This window comes from Salvelinus namaycush, chromosome 38, assembly GCF_016432855.1.
Source record: "Salvelinus namaycush isolate Seneca chromosome 38, SaNama_1.0, whole genome shotgun sequence".
NCBI classification, from domain to species: Eukaryota; Metazoa; Chordata; class Actinopteri; order Salmoniformes; family Salmonidae; genus Salvelinus; species Salvelinus namaycush.
In genome coordinates, this window is record NC_052344.1 from 21,415,302 (window position 1) to 21,436,080 (window position 20,779).

General features: G+C 49.5%; 1 protein-coding gene across 1 annotated transcript in view; it reads left to right on the top strand.

Annotated features, from left to right (window-relative positions):
• LOC120031924 (lysine-specific demethylase RSBN1L-like) overlaps window positions 1–20,779 on the top strand; it is a 111,481-nt gene that overhangs the window by 34,639 nt on the left and 56,063 nt on the right. The window lies entirely within an intron of this gene.

Here is a 20,779-nt window from a genome sequence, read left to right on the forward strand (position 1 = left end):
AAATAGTGTTAAACAAATCAAAATATATTTTACATTTGAGATCCTTCAAAGTAGCCACCCTTTGCCTTGATGACAGCTTTGCACGTTCTTGGCAAGAAAGCCCTTGAATGAGTAGGTGTGTCCAAACATTTGACAGGTACTGTATATCTGGAGTAGACTGGATCATCATAACACGGCCTTGGTTTTACAGAACTACAGACTAAAGAAATAATAGGGCTCAAATGAAATCCACTTATGAATATATTTAGGGATATCTCTTAATGTTGAGCTCATAAGCTCAAGCCTCTAGTCCTGTTTGAAGGGTTTGTTCTGTTTGAGTGATTTGAAATGCTGCGGTACACACAGCCCCTTCCAAAGCCCAGGCTATGCTGCTATCAGGGATATACTCTCCCTGTGCGAGGCTGCCACTGGCAACCATCAGATCATTTTTCACCCTGCTTCTACTCAAATCCAATACGGAGCCCTTGAATAGAGGCTTTCGAGGGCTTTGTCCCAATTGGCACCCTATTCCCTATTTATTGCACTACTTTTGACCAGAGCTCTAATATAGGGAATAGGGTGCCATTTGGGATGCTCAAGGTAAAATGAGTTGTAATCAAATGCTAGTCTTTTCCCAGGCTTCTGTCTCTGTCTCTCGGAATGTTCTTTAACACGGAATAAAGGGCTGATTCTAGAACTTGGAAATATCACTACGTTCTCTTGACATTTAGAACCCTATGATGTAATACACTAATTGTAATTTAATCTAAAGCTTGGCAGCGGAGGGTGAACACTGAACACTGGGTCTGGTTGTATATTGAGATCATCCTCCCTTCAGCTTGGTTCAGGAACAGAGCTTGGCTGGTATTTTGGAAGTTATGACAACCGCCACCCTAGTATCCATGAGTTGGTTAGGACAACCGTCCCCCAGCCACCCTAGTATCCATGAGTTGGTTAGGACAACCGTCCCCCAGCCACCCTAGTATCCATGAGTTGGTTAGGACAACCGTCCCCCAGCCACCCTAGTATCCATGAGTTGGTTAGGGCAACCGCCCCCCCAGCCACCCTAGTATCCATGAGTTGGTTAGGACAACCGTCCCCCAGCCACCCTAGTATCCATGAGTTGGTTAGGACAACCGTCCCCCAGCCACCCTAGTATCCATGAGTTGGTTAGGGCAACCGCCCCCCCAGCCACCCTAGTATCCATGAGTTGGTTAGGACAACCGCCCCCCAGCCACCCTAGTATCCATGAGTTGGTTAGGACAACCGTCCCCCAGCCACCCTAGTATCCATGAGTTGGTTAGGACAACCGTCCCCCAGCCACCCTAGTATCCATGAGTTGGTTAGGACAACCGCCCCCCAGCCACCCTAGTATCCATGAGTTGGTTAGGACAACCGCCACCCTAGTATCCATGAGTTGTTTAGAACAACCGTCCCCCAGCCACCCTAGTATCCATGAGTTGGTTAGGACAACCGCCCCCCAGCCACCCTAGTATCCATGAGTTGGTTAGGACAACCGTCCCCCAGCCACCCTAGTATCCATGAGTTGGTTAGGACAACCGCCCCCCAGCCACCCTAGTATCCATGAGTTGGTTAGGACAACCGTCCCCCAGCCACCCTAGTATCCATGAGTTGGTTAGGACAACCGTCCCCCAGCCACCCTAGTATCCATGAGTTGTTTAGGACAACCGTCCCCTAGCCACCCTAGTATCCATGAGTTGTTTAGGACAACCGCCCCCCAGCCACCCTAGTATCCATGAGTTGTTTAGGACAACCGTCCCCTAGCCACCCTAGTATCCATGAGTTGTTTAGGACAACCGCCCCCCAGCCACCCTAGTATCCATGAGTTGGTTAGGACAACCGCCCCCCAGCCACCCTAGTATCCATGAGTTGGTTAGGACAACCGTCCCCTAGCCACCCTAGTATCCATGAGTTGTTTAGGACAACCGCCCCCCAGCCACCCTAGTATCCATGAGTTGTTTAGGACAACCGTCCCCTAGCCACCCTAGTATCCATGAGTTGGTTAGGACAACCGCCCCCCAGCCACCCTAGTATCCATGAGTTGGTTAGGACAACCGTCCCCCAGCCACCCTAGTATCCATGAGTTGGTTAGGACAACCGCCCCCCAGCCACCCTAGTATCCATGAGTTGGTTAGGACAACCGTCCCCCAGCCACCCTAGTATCCATGAGTTGGTTAGGACAACCGCCCCCCAGCCACCCTAGTATCCATGAGTTGGTTAGGACAACCGTCCCCCAGCCACCCTAGTATCCATGAGTTGGTTAGGACAACCGTCCCCCAGCCACCCTAGTATCCATGAGTTGGTTAGGACAACCGCCCCCCAGCCACCCTAGTATCCATGAGTTGGTTAGGACAACCGTCCCCCAGCCACCCTAGTATCCATGAGTTGGTTAGGACAACCGTCCCCTAGCCACCCTAGTATCCATGAGTTGGTTAGGACAACCGCCCCCCAGCCACCCTAGTATCCATGAGTTGGTTAGGACAACCGTCCCCCAGCCACCCTAGTATCCATGAGTTGGTTAGGACAACCGTCCCCCAGCCACCCTAGTATCCATGAGTTGGTTAGGACAACCGTCCCCCAGCCACCCTAGTATCCATGAGTTGGTTAGGACAACCGTCCCCCTAGCCACCCTAGTATCCATGAGTTGGTTAGGACAACCGCCCCCTAGCCACCCTAGTATCCATGAGTTGGTTAGGACAACCGTCCCCCAGCCACCCTAGTATCCATGAGTTGGTTAGGACAACCGTCCCCCAGCCACCCTAGTATCCATGAGTTGGTTAGGACAACCGCCCCCCCAGCCACCCTAGTATCCATGAGTTGGTTAGGACAACCGTCCCCCGGCCACCCTAGTATCCATGAGTTGGTTAGGACAACCGTCCCCCGGCCACCCTAGTATCCATGAGTTGGTTAGGACAACCGTCCCCCAGCCACCCTAGTATCCATGAGTTGGTTAGGACAACCGTCCCCCAGCCACCCTAGTATCCATGAGTTGGTTAGGACAACCGTCCCCTAGCCCCCCTAGTATCCATGAGTTGGTTAGGACAACCGTCCCCTAGCCACCACTGACGGACCCCACTACCTGGTCTCCCCTCCCAGTCCTCATAATGATTGTTCTGCAGCAGCTGATGTGCCAGAAACAAGGTGGCCTAATTGGTTAAAGAGAGCTTCACCGAGGACTTGGGCCTGGTTTTTAAATTTTTTATTTAACCTTTATTTAACTAGGCAAGTCAGTTAAACTTCTTACGGCTGAAATCCCGTTAACGGGATCGATATGACAACAGCCAGTGAAAGTGCAGGGCGCCAAATTCAAACAACAGAAATCTCATAATTAAAATTCCTCAAACATACAAGTATTTTACACCATTTTAAAGATAAACTTGTTGTTAATCCCACCACAGTGTCCGATTTCAAAAAGGCTTTACGACGAAAGCACACCAAACGATTATGTCAGGTCAGGACCTAGTCACAGAAAAACACAGCCATTTTTCCAGCCAAAGAGAGGAGTCACAAAAAGCAGAAATATAGATACAATTAATCACTAACCTTTGATCTTCATCAGATGACACTCATAGGACTTCATGTTACACAATACATGTGTGTTTTGTTCGATAAAGTTCATATTTATATCCAAAAATCTCAGTTTATATTGGCGTGTTATGTTCAGTAATGCTTTGCTTCCAAAACATCCGGTGATTTTGCAGAGAGCCACATCAATTTACAGAAATACTCATAATAAACATTGATAAAAGATACAAGTGTTATGCATGGAATTATAGATCCTCTTCTCCTTAATGCAACCCCTGTGTCAGATTTTAAAAAAACTTTACGGAAAAAGCACACCATGCAATAATCTGAGTACGGCGCTCAGACACAAAAACAAGCCATACAGATACCCGCTGTGTTGTGGAGTCAACAGAAGTCAGAAATAGCATTATAAATATTCACTTACCTTTGATGATCTTCATCAGAATGCACTCCCAGGAATCCCAGTTCCACAATAAATGTTTGTTTTGTTCGATAAAGTCCATAATTTATGTCCAAATACCTTCTTTTTGTTCGCACGTTTAGTTCACAAATCCAAACTCAGGAGGCGTGGGCAAGTCCAGGCGAAAGTTCAGACAGTCATATTACAGTTCGTAGAAACATGTCAAACGATGTATAGAATTAATCTTTAGGATGTTTTTATCATAAATCTTCTTTAGAAATGCAATGGAACGCAGCTAACTCTCACGGGTGCGCACCAGACTGAGCTCATGACACTCTGCCAGACCTCTGGTTGAAACAGCTCTCATTCTCTCCCCCTTCACAGTAGAAGCATCAAACAAGGTTCTAAAGACTGTTGACATCTAGTGGAAGCCTTAGGAAGTGCAATCGGACCAAATTTACATAGGCAAAGAGTTGAAAAACTACAAAACTCAGATTTCCCACTTCCTGGTTGGATTTTTTCTCAGGTTTTTGCCTGCCATATGAGTTCTGTTATACTCACAGACATCATTCAACAGTTTTAGAAACTTGATAAAATCCAAATCTACTAATAATATGCATTTCTTAGCTTCTGGGCCTGAGTAGCAGGCAGTTTACTCTGGGCACCTTATTCATCCAAGCTACTCAATACTGCCCCCCGGGCAGTTTACTCTGGGCACCTTATTCATCCAAGCTACTCAATACTGCCCCCAGGCAGTTTACTCTGGGCACCTTATTCATCCAAGCTACTCAATACTGCCCCCCAGGCAGTTTACTCTGGGCACCTTATTCATCCAAGCTACTCAATACTGCCCCCCAGGCAGTTTACTCTGGGCACCTTATTCATCCAAGCTACTCAATACTGCCCCCCAGGCAGTTTACTCTGGGCACCTTATTCATCCAAGCTACTCAATACTGCCCCCCAGGCAGTTTACTCTGGGCACCTTATTCATCCAAGCTACTCAATACTGCCCCCCAGGCAGTTTACTCTGGGCACCTTATTCATCCAAGCTACTCAATACTGCCCCCCAGGCATAAGAAGTTAAGAACAAATTCTTATTTTCAATGACAGCCTAGGAACAGTGGGTTAACTGGTCTAGGAACAGTGGGTTAACTGGTCTAGGAACAGTGGGTTAACTGGTCTAGGAACAGTGGGTTAACTGGTCTAGGAACAGTGGGTTAACTGGTCTAGGAACAGTGGGTTAACTGGTCTAGGAACAGTGGGTTAACTGGTCTAGGAACAGTGGGTTAACTGCCTTGTTCAGGGGCATAACGACAGATTATTACCTTGTCAGCTCGGGGATTCGATCTTGCAACCTTTCGGTTACTAGTCCAACGCTCTAACCACTAGGCTACCTGCCGCGTTTGCATAAAATATCTTGGAAGTTATTTTCCCCCTTAAGTTTCCTTAACTTTAAGTCAGTTGCACAAAACATTTTAAAGGGATTTCCCCCCTTAAATGAAGTGTAAAATGTAAGGGTGCCCTTGAGGTCCCTGAAGTGCTTCGTTCAGTATAGATATTAATGAACGCAGCATATGTGGAGGTGAATGCTGCTTTGCCCTGGTTTCAGAAGGAAAACATCCACCAGCTAGCCAGCTACTTAGCTAAACAATGGAAGATGCACAATCCGTGGCTACAAAGCCTCCTGGGTAGCTAGCTAGCTACTCTGCAAGTTAGCTTGACATGTTAGAAAGTAATTGAAACAAGTTGAGAGAAAAGTAACTAAAGGAAAGTGTTGTCTTCTGAATAAAATGTTTTCCCCTGTCTTGGATGTAGAAGTTCTATTTTGCGATCTTCCAAAATCAATGTGATCTCTTTGAGACTTTCAGTCAGTGAATCGGGTCATCTCCATGGTAACCAAGACTCTTTCTGCCATACATGCCTTCAAACTGCCATAAAACCCTTAAATGATGCCCTTAACTAATGAAATGTGTGAGGGGCTATATGCAACACCCTTAAATCCTGTAGGTAAGGGGAAGTTATTCCTTAAGGTGTAAACCCTAAGGGGAACATGTAAGATGTTTTATGCAACTGAGCCCTGTCAAATTTAACCCCGCAGTCAAGATTACTCACAGACGTGCTATGCTAACTAACTACCTGCTTGCTGTCTCTCACACTCGATTCTCCAGCATTGTCAGTCACTCTCTCACTCAGTCAGTCAGTCACTCTCTCACTCAGACAGTCACTCTCTCACTCAGACAGTCACTCTCTCACTCAGACAGTCAGTCTCTCACTCAGACAGTCAGTCTCTCACTCAGACAGTCACACAGGCATCGTCATCAATAGAAACATGACCTCAGTAAAACAGCCTCGCCAGCAATATTCCTCTCGTCCTTCAAACAGATGCTGCGTTCGCCGTGCGCTGGATTAGTCATTGTGTGTGGTGTGTGTGTCGGGCCATGTAATTGTCCCTGCCTTACACACACTAATGATGTGAACCATCTCAGAGAAGGAAGAGACGTGATGAAGGCATTAGTAACCCACGCATGGCCCCGTCGGAGCGTGTATGTGTATTTACGTGCGAGTGTGTTGGTCTGTAAGCGTGTGTGTGTGTGTGTGCACGCCTGTCTCCACAGGGAACTGCGTGTCTGAAGTGCAGGGCTGCAGGCAGGCCACCTGAATCATTATCTATACACCATTATACACTGGGTGGTTTGAGCCCTGAAAGCCATAGTAAATCAGACAGTATACCACAGGTACAACAAAACAGAACGAGTGAGGGGGGGGGAGCAGGAGGAAGGGTGGAGGATGTCTTCTCTGTGAGGAACAGCTGTTTGCTTCCATTTCCACACGCAGGAGTGCACTAAAGTGTCTCCACAAAGAGATTATCTCGTAGCCAGGGCTGCTACACACACACACACACACACACACACACACACACACACACACACAGCTCTGATAACGGAGGGAAGGGAACGAGGGAGGAGGTCAAATAAAGCGAGGGAGGGAACTAAACGAGAGACCAATGGTAGCATCACTCTTCTTAAAGTAAAATCAAAGAAAAGGGACCAATGAAGACCCTACATTTCTGGTGTATGATATTTCACACTGTCTGGTGTAGCAGGTATACTATGCATACATTTGCAGGATAGTGTATGTACTGTGTGTGGTACTGGTAGCTCCCCACCCACTCCAGAAACCTCCGGTGGGTACAGGTTCTGTCAGATCATTCCTGAAGGAAGGAAAGGAGACGAGGAGAGGAGGCCACTCTAGAATACCAATGAAGACCCTACATTTCTGGTGTATACTGTTTGACACATTGGTAGGCCCGCAGTGTACATGTCAATGTTAGCAGTGTACTATACAATACTGTGTGTGGTGGCTACCCAGGAGACAGCCTGGGTAATGACTGTAGGAACAGAAGGAGAAACTGTTTGTTATTCCCGTCGTCTTGCTGAAGTGCAGCTGGATGAGAAGACGGAGAGGAAGACCGTTTAGTCTCTTGAGAATATACACCCTTAGGTCATGAGGTAAATCACTGTGATTGGTCAGGCTGTTTTTTTGTGTTGTTATTTAACCCTTGTTTTACCAGGTAAGTTGAACACATTGTAATTTACAGCAAAGACCTGGGGAATAGTTACAGGGGAGAGGAGGGGGCATGAATGAGCCAATTGTAAGCTGGGGATGATTAGGTGGTCATGATGGTATGAAGGCCAGATTGGGAATTTAGCCAGGACACTGGGGTTAACACCCCTACTCTTACGATAAGTGCCATGGGATCTTTAGTGACCACAGAGAGTCAGGGCACCTGTTTAACGTCCCATCTGAAAGACAGCACCCTACACAAGGCAATGTCCTCAATCACTGCCCTGGAGCATTGAAATATTTTTTTTATACCAGAGGAAAGGGTGCCTCCTACTGGCCCTCCAACACCACTTCCAGCAGCATCTGGTCTCCCATCCAGAGTCTGACCAGGACCCTTAGTAAACTTCTGGATTTTTTTTGTTGACCAGATGTCAATTTGTTTACTGTGAAATCACATTGCAACAGAATTTCAGCATGCTTATAGGGAAGGACACTCAACAAGCACAGCACCTACACAAATGACTGATGATTAGCTGAGTGAAATTGATGATAAAATGATTGTGGGGGCTGTCTTGTTAGATTTCAGTGCAGCTTTTGACATTATCGATCATAGTCTGCTGCTGGAAAAATGTGTGTTATGGCTTTACACCCCCTGCTATAATGTGGATAAAGAGTTAGCTGTCTAACAGAACACAGAGGGGGTTCTTTAATATAATCCAGTTAGAATCAGGAATTCCCCAGGGTCGCTGTTTAGGCCCCTTGCTTTTTTTCAGTTTTTACTAACGACATGCCACTGACTTTGAGTAAAGCCAGAGTGTCTATGTATGCGGATGACTCAACACTATACACGTCAGCTACTACAGCGACTGAAATGACTGCAACACTCAACAAAGAGCTGCAGTTGGTTTCAGAGTGGGTGGAAAGGAATAAGTTAGCCCTAAATATGTATAAAACTTAAAGCATTATATTTGGAACAAAACACTCACTAAACCCTAAACCTCAACTAAATCTTGTAATAAATCATGTGGAAATTGAGCAAGTTGAGATGACTAAACTGCTTGGAGGAACACTAGATTGTAAACTGTCATGGTCAAAACATATTGATGCAGTAGTAGCTAAGATGGGGAGAAGTCTGTCTATAATAAAGCGATGCTCTGCCTTCTTAACAACACTATCATCACGGTGGGTCTTACAGGCCCTAATCTTGTCACACCTGGACTACTGTTCAGTCAGGTGCCACAAAAAAGGACTTAGGAAAATTGCAATGGGCTCAGAACAGGGCAGCACGGCTGGCCCTTGGATGTACACAGAGAGCTAATATTAATAATATGCATGTCAATCTCTCCTGGCTGAAAGTGGAGGAGAGATTGACTTCATCACTACTTATATTTATGAGAGGTATTGACATGTTGAATGCACCGAGCTGTCTGTCTAAACTACTGGCACACAGCTCAGACACCCATGCATACCCCACAAGACATGCCACCAGAGGTCTCTTCACAGTCCCCAAGTCCAGAACAGACTCTGGGAGGGGCACAGTACTACGTAGAGCCATGACTACATGAACTCTATTCCACATCAGGTAACTGATGCAAGCAGTAAAATTAGATTTAAAAAACAGATATAAAACACCTTATGGAACAGCGGGGACTGTGAAGCAACATAAACATTGGCACAGACACACACGATAACATACGCACGATAACATACACATGGATTTAGTACTGTAGATATGTGGTGGAGTAGGGGCCTGAGGGCACACAGTGTGGTGAATGTATTGTAATGTTTTAAAATTGTATAAACTGCCTTAATTTTGCTGGACCAGGAAGAGTAGCTGCTGCTTTGGCAGCAGCTAATGGGGATCCATAATAAATGTAAACCCTGCTTAGCTTCAGAAGCAAGCCAGCAGTGGGATGCAGGGTGGCATGCTGCTGGATTGAACCCATGTTTATATAATAATCAATCAATTACACTCTACACAGAGTACCTTAGTTTAGCCTTTTTAATAGACCATTGCCCCATATTCATATTTATAACACATCTCAGAGTAAGTGCTGATCTAGGATCAGGTTCGTCCATGTCCATAACCTCTTATTCATTATGATTTAAAGGGGAGAACTGATCTTAGATCAGCACTCCTACTCTGAGACACTAGTTTTCCATATAACATAATAGATCATAATGAATAAGATTGTATGGACGGGGGGGGGCCTGATCCTAGATCAGCGATCATGAGGCGCTTTGTGAATGAGTACAGGCCCAGATGCTGAGAGGTAGCCTACTCCACTCATCAGGGTATAAGTGGTCTCTGTCTCTCTCACTCTCTCTCTCGTGTGTCATTGTCAGCAGGGTTCAGGTGAGGGTATATCTGTAGCTATGACTCTCTCTCGTGTGTCATTGTCAGCAGGGTTCAGGTGAGGGTATATCTGTAGCTATGTCTCTCTCGTGTGTCATTGTCAGCAGGGTTCAGGTGAGGGTATATCTGTAGCTATGTCTCTCTCTCGTGTGTCATTGTCAGCAGGGTTCAGGTGAGGGTATATCTGTAGCTATGTCTCTCTCGTGTGTCATTGTCAGCAGGGTTCAGGTGAGGGTATATCTGTAGCTATGTCTCTCTCTCGTGTGTCATTGTCAGCAGGGTTCAGGTGAGGGTATATCTGTAGCTATGACTCTCTCTCGTGTGTCATTGTCAGCAGGGTTCAGGTGAGGGTATATCTGTAGCTATGTCTCTCTCTCGTGTGTCATTGTCAGCAGGGTTCAGGTGAGGGTATATCTGTAGCTATGACTCTCTCTCGTGTGTCATTGTCAGCAGGGTTCAGGTGAGGGTATATCTGTAGCTATGACTCTCTCTCGTGTGTCATTGTCAGCAGGGTTCAGGTGAGGGTATATCTGTAGCTATGACTCTCTCTCGTGTGTCATTGTCAGCAGGGTTCAGGTGAGGGTATATCTGTAGCTATGACTCTCTCGTGTGTCGTTGTCAGCAGGGTTCAGGTGAGGGTATATCTGTAGCTATGACTCTCTCTCGTGTGTCGTTGTCAGCAGGGTTCAGGTGAGGGTATATCTGTAGCTATGACTCTCTCTCGTGTGTCATTGTCAGCAGGGTTCAGGTGAGGGTATATCTGTAGCTATGACTCTGTCTCGTGTGTCATTGTCAGCAGGGTTCAGGTGAGGGTATATCTGTAGCTATGACTCTGTCTCGTGTGTCATTGTCAGCAGGGTTCAGGTGAGGGTATATCTGTAGCTATGACTCTGTCTCGTGTGTCGTTGTCAGCAGGGTTCAGGTGAGGGTATATCTGTAGCTATGACTCTCTCTCGTGTGTCATTGTCAGCAGGGTTCAGGTGAGGGTATATCTGTAGCTATGTCTCTCTCTCGTGTGTCATTGTCAGCAGGGTTCAGGTGAGGGTATATCTGTAGCTATGACTCTCTATCATCAGCCGTTGAGTAGTGTGTGTCTGTGTGGTGCAAGTGTGTACATGAAGTACATGATAGTTAGTACATGAGTTTACATGTGTGTGTCTCTGTGCATGTAGCCGTGCACGTGTGTGTCTGTTCCCCTCAGCTAGAAGCTTCTACAGGTCAATGTCCCATCAGTTCTCTGCTGCTCAGCCAGCTGCCCCTACACACCCTGCCTGCTGGCACATTACACATACTACACACAGACACACGCACTACACACTACACGCACTACACACTACACGTACTACACATTACACGTATTACACACACACACACCTCTTTACCATGGGGACGAGAGTTTTCTGGCAGGAAAACACTGACAGCTCTGACTGGAGACTTTAGAAGTGATTCCTGACTTCTTTCAAGTTCTCAATCAATAAAATGCATTCATTTGTATTATTGATTTATTGTAGTAATAGGCCTAACTGATCTGACACAATACATTTCATTTAGCACACACTCTTAGCCAGAGTGGTTTTCAGTTAGTGTATTCATCTTAATATATCTAGGCTAGGTGAGTGGGGGGGGGAGTTCAGATGGTTTAGGAACATGTGCAGGGACTCTGTTGTCCTAGCTTCAGGGGGAAGCTGGTTCCACCATTGGGGTGCCAGGACAGAGAAGAGCTTGGACTGGGCTGAGCGGGAGCTGAGGGTGGGAGAGCCAAGAGACCAGAGGTGGTTGAATGGTGGGTTGGGGTGTAGGGTTTGAGCATGGCCTGAAGGTAGGGAGGGACCGTTCTTGCTGTTTCCGTAGGTAAGTACCATGGTATTGTAGTGGATGTAAGCTTCGACTGGAAGCCAGTGGAGTGTGTGGAGGAGTGGGGTGACATGAGAGAATTTGGGAAGGTTGAAAACCAGGAGGGCTGCAGCGTTCTGGATCATTTGTAGGGGTGTGATGACACAAGCAGGGAGCCCAGCCAACAGAGTAGCAGTAGTCCAGACGGGAGATGACATGTGCCTGGATTAGGACCTGCGCCGCTTCCTGTGTGAGTTAGGGTCGTACTCTACGGATGTTGTAGAGAATGAACCTGCAGGAGCGAGTCACTGCTTTGACGTTTGGAGAGAACAAGGTGTTGGCCAGGGTCACACCAAGGTTCTTTGCACTCTGGGAAGGCGACACTGGCGTTGGCAATCATGATAGAGAGGTCATTGAGCGGGCAGGCCTCCTTCGGGAGGAAGAGCAGCTCTGTCTTATCGAGCTTGAGGTGGTGGACCGACATCCAAGTTGAGATATCTGCCAGTCACACAGAGATGTCAGAAATGTAGTTGTGTCATCCGCATAGCAATGATAGGAGAGACCATGTGAGGATATGACAGAGCAGAGTGACTTGGTGTATAGAGAGATGAGAAGAGGGCCTAGAGCTGAGCCTTGGGGGACACCAGTAGAGAGAGTACGTGGAGCAGACACAGATCCTCTCCACGTCACCTGGTAGGAGCCGCCTGCCAGGTAGGATGCAATCCGAGAGTGTGCAGAGCCTGAGACGCCCTGAGAGGGGGGAGAGGAGGATGGTTCACGGTCTCAATGGCAGTGGATAGATCTAGGAGGATGAGAACAGAAGAGTGTCAGCTTTTGCAGTGAGGACAGCCTCCGTGGCACAGAGAAGAGCAGTCTCGGTTGAGTGACCCGTCTTGAAGCCTGACTGGTTCGGGTCCAGAAGATTGTTCTGAGAGAGATGACAAAGTTGAGCAGAGACAGAACGCTCAAGTGTTTTGGTGAGAAAAGAAGGGATGCAGGTCTATAGTTTGTAACGTCAATGAGTCTAGTGTTGATGTCTTGAGGAGTGGAGAGACTTGAATGCTGATTGGCTGAAAGCCATGGTATATCAGACCGTATACCACGGGTATGACAATTGTTACTGCTCTAATTACGTTGGTAACCAGTTTATAATAGCAATAAGGCACCCCAGAGGTTTGTGGTATATGGCCAATATACCACCAGGCACTCCGTGTTGCGTCGTGGGTACGAATAGCCCTTAGCCATGTTATATTGCCCATATGCCACACCCCCTCTGGCCTTATTGCTTTACTATACACTACTACATTGTTGTCGATGGTAGATCAGTCGTGTTAGATCAGAGATGAGGTTACTTCAAGGGAGAGAGGAAGGATGCGTGTACATGAAGAGCATACTGTCATTACATAGGCTTACATTACATTAATACTCAGGTCGGCTGTCAGTGTTTGAAGACTGTTCCGTAGCTTAACTGTTCTGTGGCTGGGTACAGTGTAGTGGGTCGACAGCGTAACTGTTCTGTGGCTGGGTACAGTGTAGTGGGTCGACAGCGTAACTGTTCTGTGGCTGGGTACAGTGTAGTGGGTCGACAGCTTAACTGTTCTGTGGCTGGGTACAGTGTAGTGGGTCGACAGCGTAACTGTTCTGTGGCTGGGTACAGTGTAGTGGGTCGACAGCGTAACTGTTCTGTGGCTGGGTACAGTGTAGACTGTTCTGTGGCTGGGTACAGTGTAGTGGGTCGACAGCTTAACTGTTCTGTGGCTGGGTACAGTGTAGACTGTTCTGTGGCTGGGTACAGTGTAGTGGGTCGACAGCTTAACTGTTCTGTGGCTGGGTACAGCGTAACTGTTCTGTGGCTGGGTACAGTGTAGTGGGTCGACAGCTTAACTGTTCTGTGGCTGGGTACAGCGTAACTGTTCTGTGGCTGGGTACAGTGTAGTGGGTCGACAGCTTAACTGTTCTGTGGCTGGGTACAGTGTAGACTGTTCTGTGGCTGGGTACAGTGTAGTGGGTCGACAGCTTAACTGTTCTGTGGCTGGGTACAGCGTAACTGTTCTGTGGCTGGGTACAGTGTAGTGGGTCGACAGCTTAACTGTTCTGTGGCTGGGTACAGTGTAGTGGGTCGACAGCTTAACTGTTCTGTGGCTGGGTACAGTGTAGTGGGTCGACAGCTTAACTGTTCTGTGGCTGGGTACAGTGTAGTGAGTCGACAGCGTAACTGTTCTGTGGCTGGGTACAGTGTAGACTGTTCTGTGGCTGGGTACAGTGTAGACTGTTCTGTGGCTGGGTACAGTGTAGACTGTTCTGTGGCTGGGTACAGTGTAGTGGGTCGACAGCTTAACTGTTCTGTGGCTGGGTACAGCGTAACTGTTCTGTGGCTGGGTACAGTGTAGTGGGTCGACAGCTTAACTGTTCTGTGGCTGGGTACAGTGTAGTGGGTCGACAGCTTAACTGTTCTGTGGCTGGGTACAGTGTAGTGGGTCGACAGCTTAACTGTTCTGTGGCTGGGTACAGTGTAGTGGGTCGACAGCTTAACTGTTCTGTGGCTGGGTACAGTGTAGTGGGTCGACAGCTTAACTGTTCTGTGGCTGGGTACAGTGTAGTGGGTCGACAGCTTAACTGTTCTGTGGCTGGGTACAGTGTAGTGGGTCGACAGCTTAACTGTTCTGTGGCTGGGTACAGTGTAGTGGGTCGACAGCTTAACTGTTCTGTGGCTGGGTACAGTGTAGTGGGTCGACAGCTTAACTGTTCTGTGGCTGGGTACAGTGTAGTGGGTCGACAGCTTAACTGTTCTTTGGCTGGGTACAGTGTAGTGGGTCGACAGCGTAACCCTGTCAGGAGCGGTGAAGCTTTTCTAATGGCTGTGGGGAGGTGAGGCCTGTAGAAGGTGCTACTAATCACTGGATATGAAGCGTCTCCCTGGAGTACTCCTCTTAGACAGAGTAGCTCTCTCTCTTCCTGCCTTTTATTTTATACCCCTCTCTCTCCCTCTCCCTCTCCCTCTCTCTCCCCCTCTCTCCCCCTCTCCCCCTCTCTCTCCCCCTCTCTCCCTCTCTCTCCCCCTCTCTCTCCCCCTCTCTCTCCCCCTCTCTCTCTAGCTCGACTAGCTCGAGCGCGCGTTCGCTCACCTACCCCGAGTTTCCTAGCAACGAGTGTTTTTATCCCTGAAAATAGAGCATTGTGAAAAAAATACAATTGGTCTAGTGGTGTTGTGGGAATGGCTAGGGGGGGGGGGGGGGGGGGGGGGGGGTCTAGTGTTGTGGGAATGGATAGGGGGGGGGGGGGGGGGGTCTAGTGTTGTGGGAATGGCTAGGGGGGGGGGGTCTAGTGGTGTTGTGGGAATGGCTAGGGGGGGGGGTCTAGTGTTGTTGTGGGAATGGCTACGGGGGGGGTCTAGTGTTGTTGTGGGAATGGCTAGGGGGGGGGGGGTCTAGTGTTGTTGTGGGAATGGCTAGGGGGGGGGGGGGGTCTAGTGTTGTGGGAATGGCTAGGGGGGGGGGGGTCTAGTGTTGTTGTGGGAATGGCTGGGGGGGGGGGTCTAGTGTTGTTGTGGGAATGGCTAGGGGGGGGGGGGGGTCTAGTGTTGTTGTGGGAATGGCTAGGGGGGGGGGTCTAGTGTTGTTGTGGGAATGGCTAGGGGGGGGGGTCTAGTGTTGTTGTGGGAATGGCTAGGGGGGGGGGGGTCTAGTGTTGTTGTGGGAATGGCTAGGGGGGGGGGTCTAGTGGTGTTGTGGGAATGGCTGGGGGGGGGGTCTAGTGGTGTTGTGGGAATGGCTGGGGGGGGGGGGTCTAGTGGTGTTGTGGGAATGGCTGGGGGGGGGGTCTAGTGGTGTTGTGGAATGGCTAGGGGGGGGGGTCTAGTGGTGTTGTGGTGTTGTGGGAATAGCTAGGGGGGGGGTCTAGTGTTGTTGTGGGAATGGCTAGGGGGAGGGGGTCTAGTGTTGTTGTGGGAATGGCTAGGGGGAGGGGGTCTAGTGTTGTTGTGGGAATGGCTAGGGGGGGGCTCTAGTGGTGTTGTGGGAATGGCTAGGGGGGGGCTCTAGTGGTGTTGTGGGAATGGCTAGGGGGGGGCTCTAGTGGTGTTGTGGGAATGGCTAGGGGGGGGGGTCTAGTGGTGTTGTGGGAATGGCTAGGGGGGGGGGGTCTAGTGGTGTTGTGGGAATGGCCGGGGGGGGGGGGGGGGTCTAGTGGTGTTGTGGGAATGGCTAGGGGGGGGGGGGTCTAGTGGTGTTGTGGGAATGGCTAGGGGGGGGGGTCTAGTGGTGTTGTGGGAATGGCTAGGGGGGGGTCTAGTGGAGTTGTGGGAATGGCTAGGGGGGGGGTCTAGTGGTGTTGTGGGAATGGCTAGGGGGGGGGGTCTAGTGGTGTTGTGGGAATGGCTAGGGGGGGGGGGTCTAGTGGTGTTGTGGGAATGGCTAGGGGGGGTGTCTAGTAATGTTGTGGGAATGGCTAGGGGGGGTGTCTAGTGGTGTTGTGGGAATGGCTTGGGGTGGGGTCTAGTGGTGTTGTGGGAATGGCTAGGGGGGGGGGGTCTAGTGGTGTTGTGGGAATGGCTAGGGGGGGGGGGTCTAGTGGTGTTGTGGGAATGGCTAGGGGGGGGAGGTCTAGTGGTGTTGTGGGAATGGCTAGGGGGGGAGGTCTAGTGGTGTTGTGGGAATGGCTAGGGGGGGAGGTCTAGTGGTGTTGTGGGAATGGCTGGGGGGGGGGGGGGTCTAGTGTTGTGGGAATGGCTAGGGGGGGGGTCTAATGTTGTGGGAATGGCTAGGGGGGGTCTAGTGTTGTTGTGGGAATGGCTAGGGGGGGGGTCTAGTGTTGTTGTGGGAATGGCTGGGGGGGGGGGTCTAGTGGTGTTGTGGGAATGGCTAGGGGGGGGGTCTAGTGTTGTTGTGGGAATGGCTAGGGGGGGGTCTAGTGTTGTGGGAATGACTAGGGGGGGGTCTAGTGTTGTGGGAATGACTAGGGGGGGTCTAGTGTTGTTGTGGGAATGGCTAGGGGGGGGGGGGCTAGTGTTGTTGTGGGAATGGCTAGGGGGGGGGTCTAGTGGTGTTGTGGGAATGGCTGGGGGGGGGGGTCTAGTGGTGTTGTGGGAATGGCTGGGGGGGGGTCTAGTGTTGTTGTGGGAATGGCTAGGGGGGGGGGTCTAGTGTTGTTGTGGGAATGGCTAGGGGGGGGGTCTAGTGTTGTTGTGGGAATGGCTAGGGGGGGGGGGTCTAGTGGTGTTGTGGGAATGGCTAGGGGGGGGGGGTCTAGTGGTGTTGTGGGAATGGCTAGGGGGGGGGGGGTCTAGTGTTGTTGTGGGAATGGCTAGGGGGGGGGGGTCTAGTGTTGTTGTGGGAATGGCTAGGGGGGGGGGTCTAGTGTTGTTGTGGGAATGGCTAGGGGGGGGTCTAGTGTTGTTGTGGGAATGGCTAGGGGGGGGGGGTCTAGTGGTGTTGTGGGAATGGCTAGGGGGGGGGGGTCTAGTGGTGTTGTGGGAATGGCTAGGGGGGGGGGGGTCTAGTGTTGTTGTGGGAATGGCTAGGGGGGGGGGTCTAGTGTTGTTGTGGGAATGGCTAGGGGGGGGGGTCTAGTGGTGTTGTGGGAATGGCTAGGGGGGGGGTCTAGTGGTGTTGTGGGAATGGCTAGGGGGGGGGGTCTAGTGGTGTTGTGGGAATGGCTAGGGGGGGGGGTCTAGTGGTGTTGTTGTGGGAATGGCTGGGGGGGGGGAGTCTAGTGGTGTTGTGGGAATGGCTGGGGGGGGGGGTCTAGTGGTGTTGTGGGAATGGCTAGGGGGGGGGGGTCTAGTGGTGTTGTGGGAATGGCTAGGGGGGGGGGGGTCTAGTGGTGTTGTGGGAATGGCTAGGGGGGGGGGGTCTAGTGGTGTTGTGGGAATGGCTAGGGGGGGGGTCTAGTGGTGTTGTGGGAATGGCTAGGGGGGGGGGTCTAGTGGTGTTGTGGGAATGGCTGGGGGGGGGGGTCTAGTGGTGTTGTGGGAATGGCTAGGGGGGGTGGGGTCTAGTGGTGTTGTGGGAATGGCTAGGGGGGGGGGTCTAGTGGTGTTGTGGGAATGGATAGGGGGGGGGGGTCTAGTGGTGTTGTGGGAATGGCTAGGGGGGGGGGGGTCTAGTGGTGTTGTGGGAATGGCTAGGGGGGGGGGGTCTAGTGGTGTTGTGGGAATGGCTGGGGGGGTCACTATTGGTGTTAACTAACAGTACCCAGGAGAGAGGAGAGGACTTGTACCAGGATGTTAACTAACAGTACCCAGGAGAGAGGAGAGGACTTGTACCAGGATGTTAACTAACAGTACCCAGGAGAGAGGACTTGTACCAGGATGTTAACTAACAGTACCCAGGAGAGAGGAGAGGACTTGTACCAGGATGTTAACTAACAGTACCCAGGAGAGAGGAGAGGACTTGTACCAGGATGTTAACTAACAGAACCCAGAAGAGAGGACTTGTACCAGTATGTTAACTAACAGTACCCAGGGGAGAGGACTTGTACCAGGATGTTAACTAACAGAACCCAGGAGAGGACTTGTACCAGGATGTTAACTAACAGTACCCAGGAGAGGACTTGTACCAGGATGTTAACTAACAGTACCCTGGAGATAGGAGAGGTCTTGTACCAGGATGTTAACTAACAGTACCCAGGGGAGGACTTGTACCAGGATGTTAACTAACAATACCCAGGAGAGGACTTGTACCAGGATGATAACTAACAGTACCCAGGAGAGAGGACTTGTACCAGGATGTTAACTAACAGAACCCAGGAGAGGACTTGTACCAGGATGTTAACTAACAGTACCCAGGAGAGGACTTGTACCAGGATGTTAACTAACAGTACCCTGGAGATAGGAGAGGTATTGTACCAGGATGTTAACTAACAGTACCCAGGAGAGAGGAGAGGGCTTGTACTAGGATGTTAACTAACAGTACCCAGGAGAGAGGACTTGTACCAGTATGTTAACTAACAGTACCCAGGAGAGAGGACTTGTACCAGGATGTTAACTAACAGAACCCAGGAGAGGACTTGTACCAGGATGTTAACTAACAGTACCATGGAGATAGGAGAGGTCTTGTACCAGGATGTTAACTAACAGTACCCAGGAGAGGACTTGTACCAGGATGTTAACTAACAGTACCCAGGAGAGGACTTGTACCAGGATGTTAACTAACAGTACCCAGGAGAGGACTTGTACCAGGATGATAACTAACAGTACCCAGGAGAGAGGACTTGTACCAGGATGTTAACTAACAGTACCCAGGAGAGGACTTGTACCAGGATGTTAACTAACAGTACCCAGGAGAGGACTTGTACCAGGATGTTAACTAACAGTACCCAGGAGAGGACTTGTACCAGGATGTTAACTAACAGTACCCAGGAGAGGACTTGTACCAGGATGATAACTAACAGTACCCAGGAGAGAGGACTTGTACCAGGATGTTAACTAACAGTACCCAGGAGAGAGGAGAGGACTTGTACTAGGATGTTAACTAACAGTACCCAGGAGAGGACTTGTACCACGATGTTAACTAACAGTACCCAGGAGAGGACTTGTACCACGATGTTAACTAACAGTACCCAGGAGAGGACTTGTACCAGGATGATAACTAACAGTACCCAGGAGAGAGGACTTGTACCAGGATGTTAACTAACAGAACCCAGGAGAGGACTTGTACCAGGATGTTAACTAACAGTACCCAGGAGAGGACTTGTACCAGGATGTTAACTAACAGTACCCTGGAGATAGGAGAGGTATTGTACCAGGATGTTAACTAACAGTACCCAGGAGAGAGGAGAGGGCTTGTACTAGGATGTTAACTAACAGTACCCAGGAGAGAGGACTTGTACCAGTATGTTAACTAACAGTACCCAGGAGAGAGGACTTGTACCAGGATGTTAACTAACAGAACCCAGGAGAGGACTTGTACCAAGATGTTAACTAACAGTACCATGGAGATAGGAGAGGTCTTGTACCAGGATGTTAACTAACAGTACCCAGGAGAGGACTTGTACCAGGATGTTAACTAACAGTACCCAGGAGAGGACTTGTACCAGGATGTTAACTAACAGTACCCAGGAGAGGACTTGTACCAGGATGATAACTAACAGTACCCAGGAGAGAGGACTTGTACCAGTATGTTAACTAACAGTACCCAGGAGAGAGGACTTGTACCAGGATGTTAACTAACAGAACCCAGGAGAGGACTTGTACCAAGATGTTAACTAACAGTACCATGGAGATAGGAGAGGTCTTGTACCAGGATGTTAACTAACAGTACCCAGGAGAGGACTTGTACCAGGATGTTAACTAACAGTACCCAGGAGAGGACTTGTACCAGGATGTTAACTAACAGTACCCAGGAGAGGACTTGTACCAGGATGATAACTAACAGTACCCAGGAGAGAGGACTTGTACCAGGATGTTAACTAACAGTACCCAGGAGAGGACTTGTACCAGGATGTTAACTAACAGTACCCAGGAGAGGACTTGTACCAGGATGTTAACTAACAGTACCCAGGAGAGGACTTGTACCAGGATGTTAACTAACAGTACCCAGGAGAGGACTTGTACCAGGATGATAACTAACAGTACCCAGGAGAGAGGACTTGTACCAGGATGTTAACTAACAGTACCCAGGAGAGAGGAGAGGACTTGTACTAGGATGTTAACTAACAGTACCCAGGAGAGGACTTGTACCACGATGTTAACTAACAGTACCCAGGAGAGGACTTGTACCAGGATGTTAACTAACAGTACCCAGGAGAGATGAGAGGACTTGTACCAGGATGTTAACTAACAGTACCCAGGAGAGGACTTGTACCAGGATGTTAACTAACAGTACCCAGGAGAGGACTTGTACCAGGATGTTAACTAACAGTACCCAGGAGAGGACTTGTACCAGGATGTTAACTAACAGTACCCTGAGGAGAGGAGAGGACTTGTACCAGGATGTTAACAGTACCCTGAGGAGAGGACTTGTACCAGGATGTTAACAGTACCCTGAGGAGAGGAGAGGACTTGTACCAGGATGTTAACAGTACCCTGAGGAGAGGAGAGGACTTGTACCAGGATGTTAACAGTACCCAGGAGAGAGGAGAGGACTTGTTGGCTTCACAGCAGC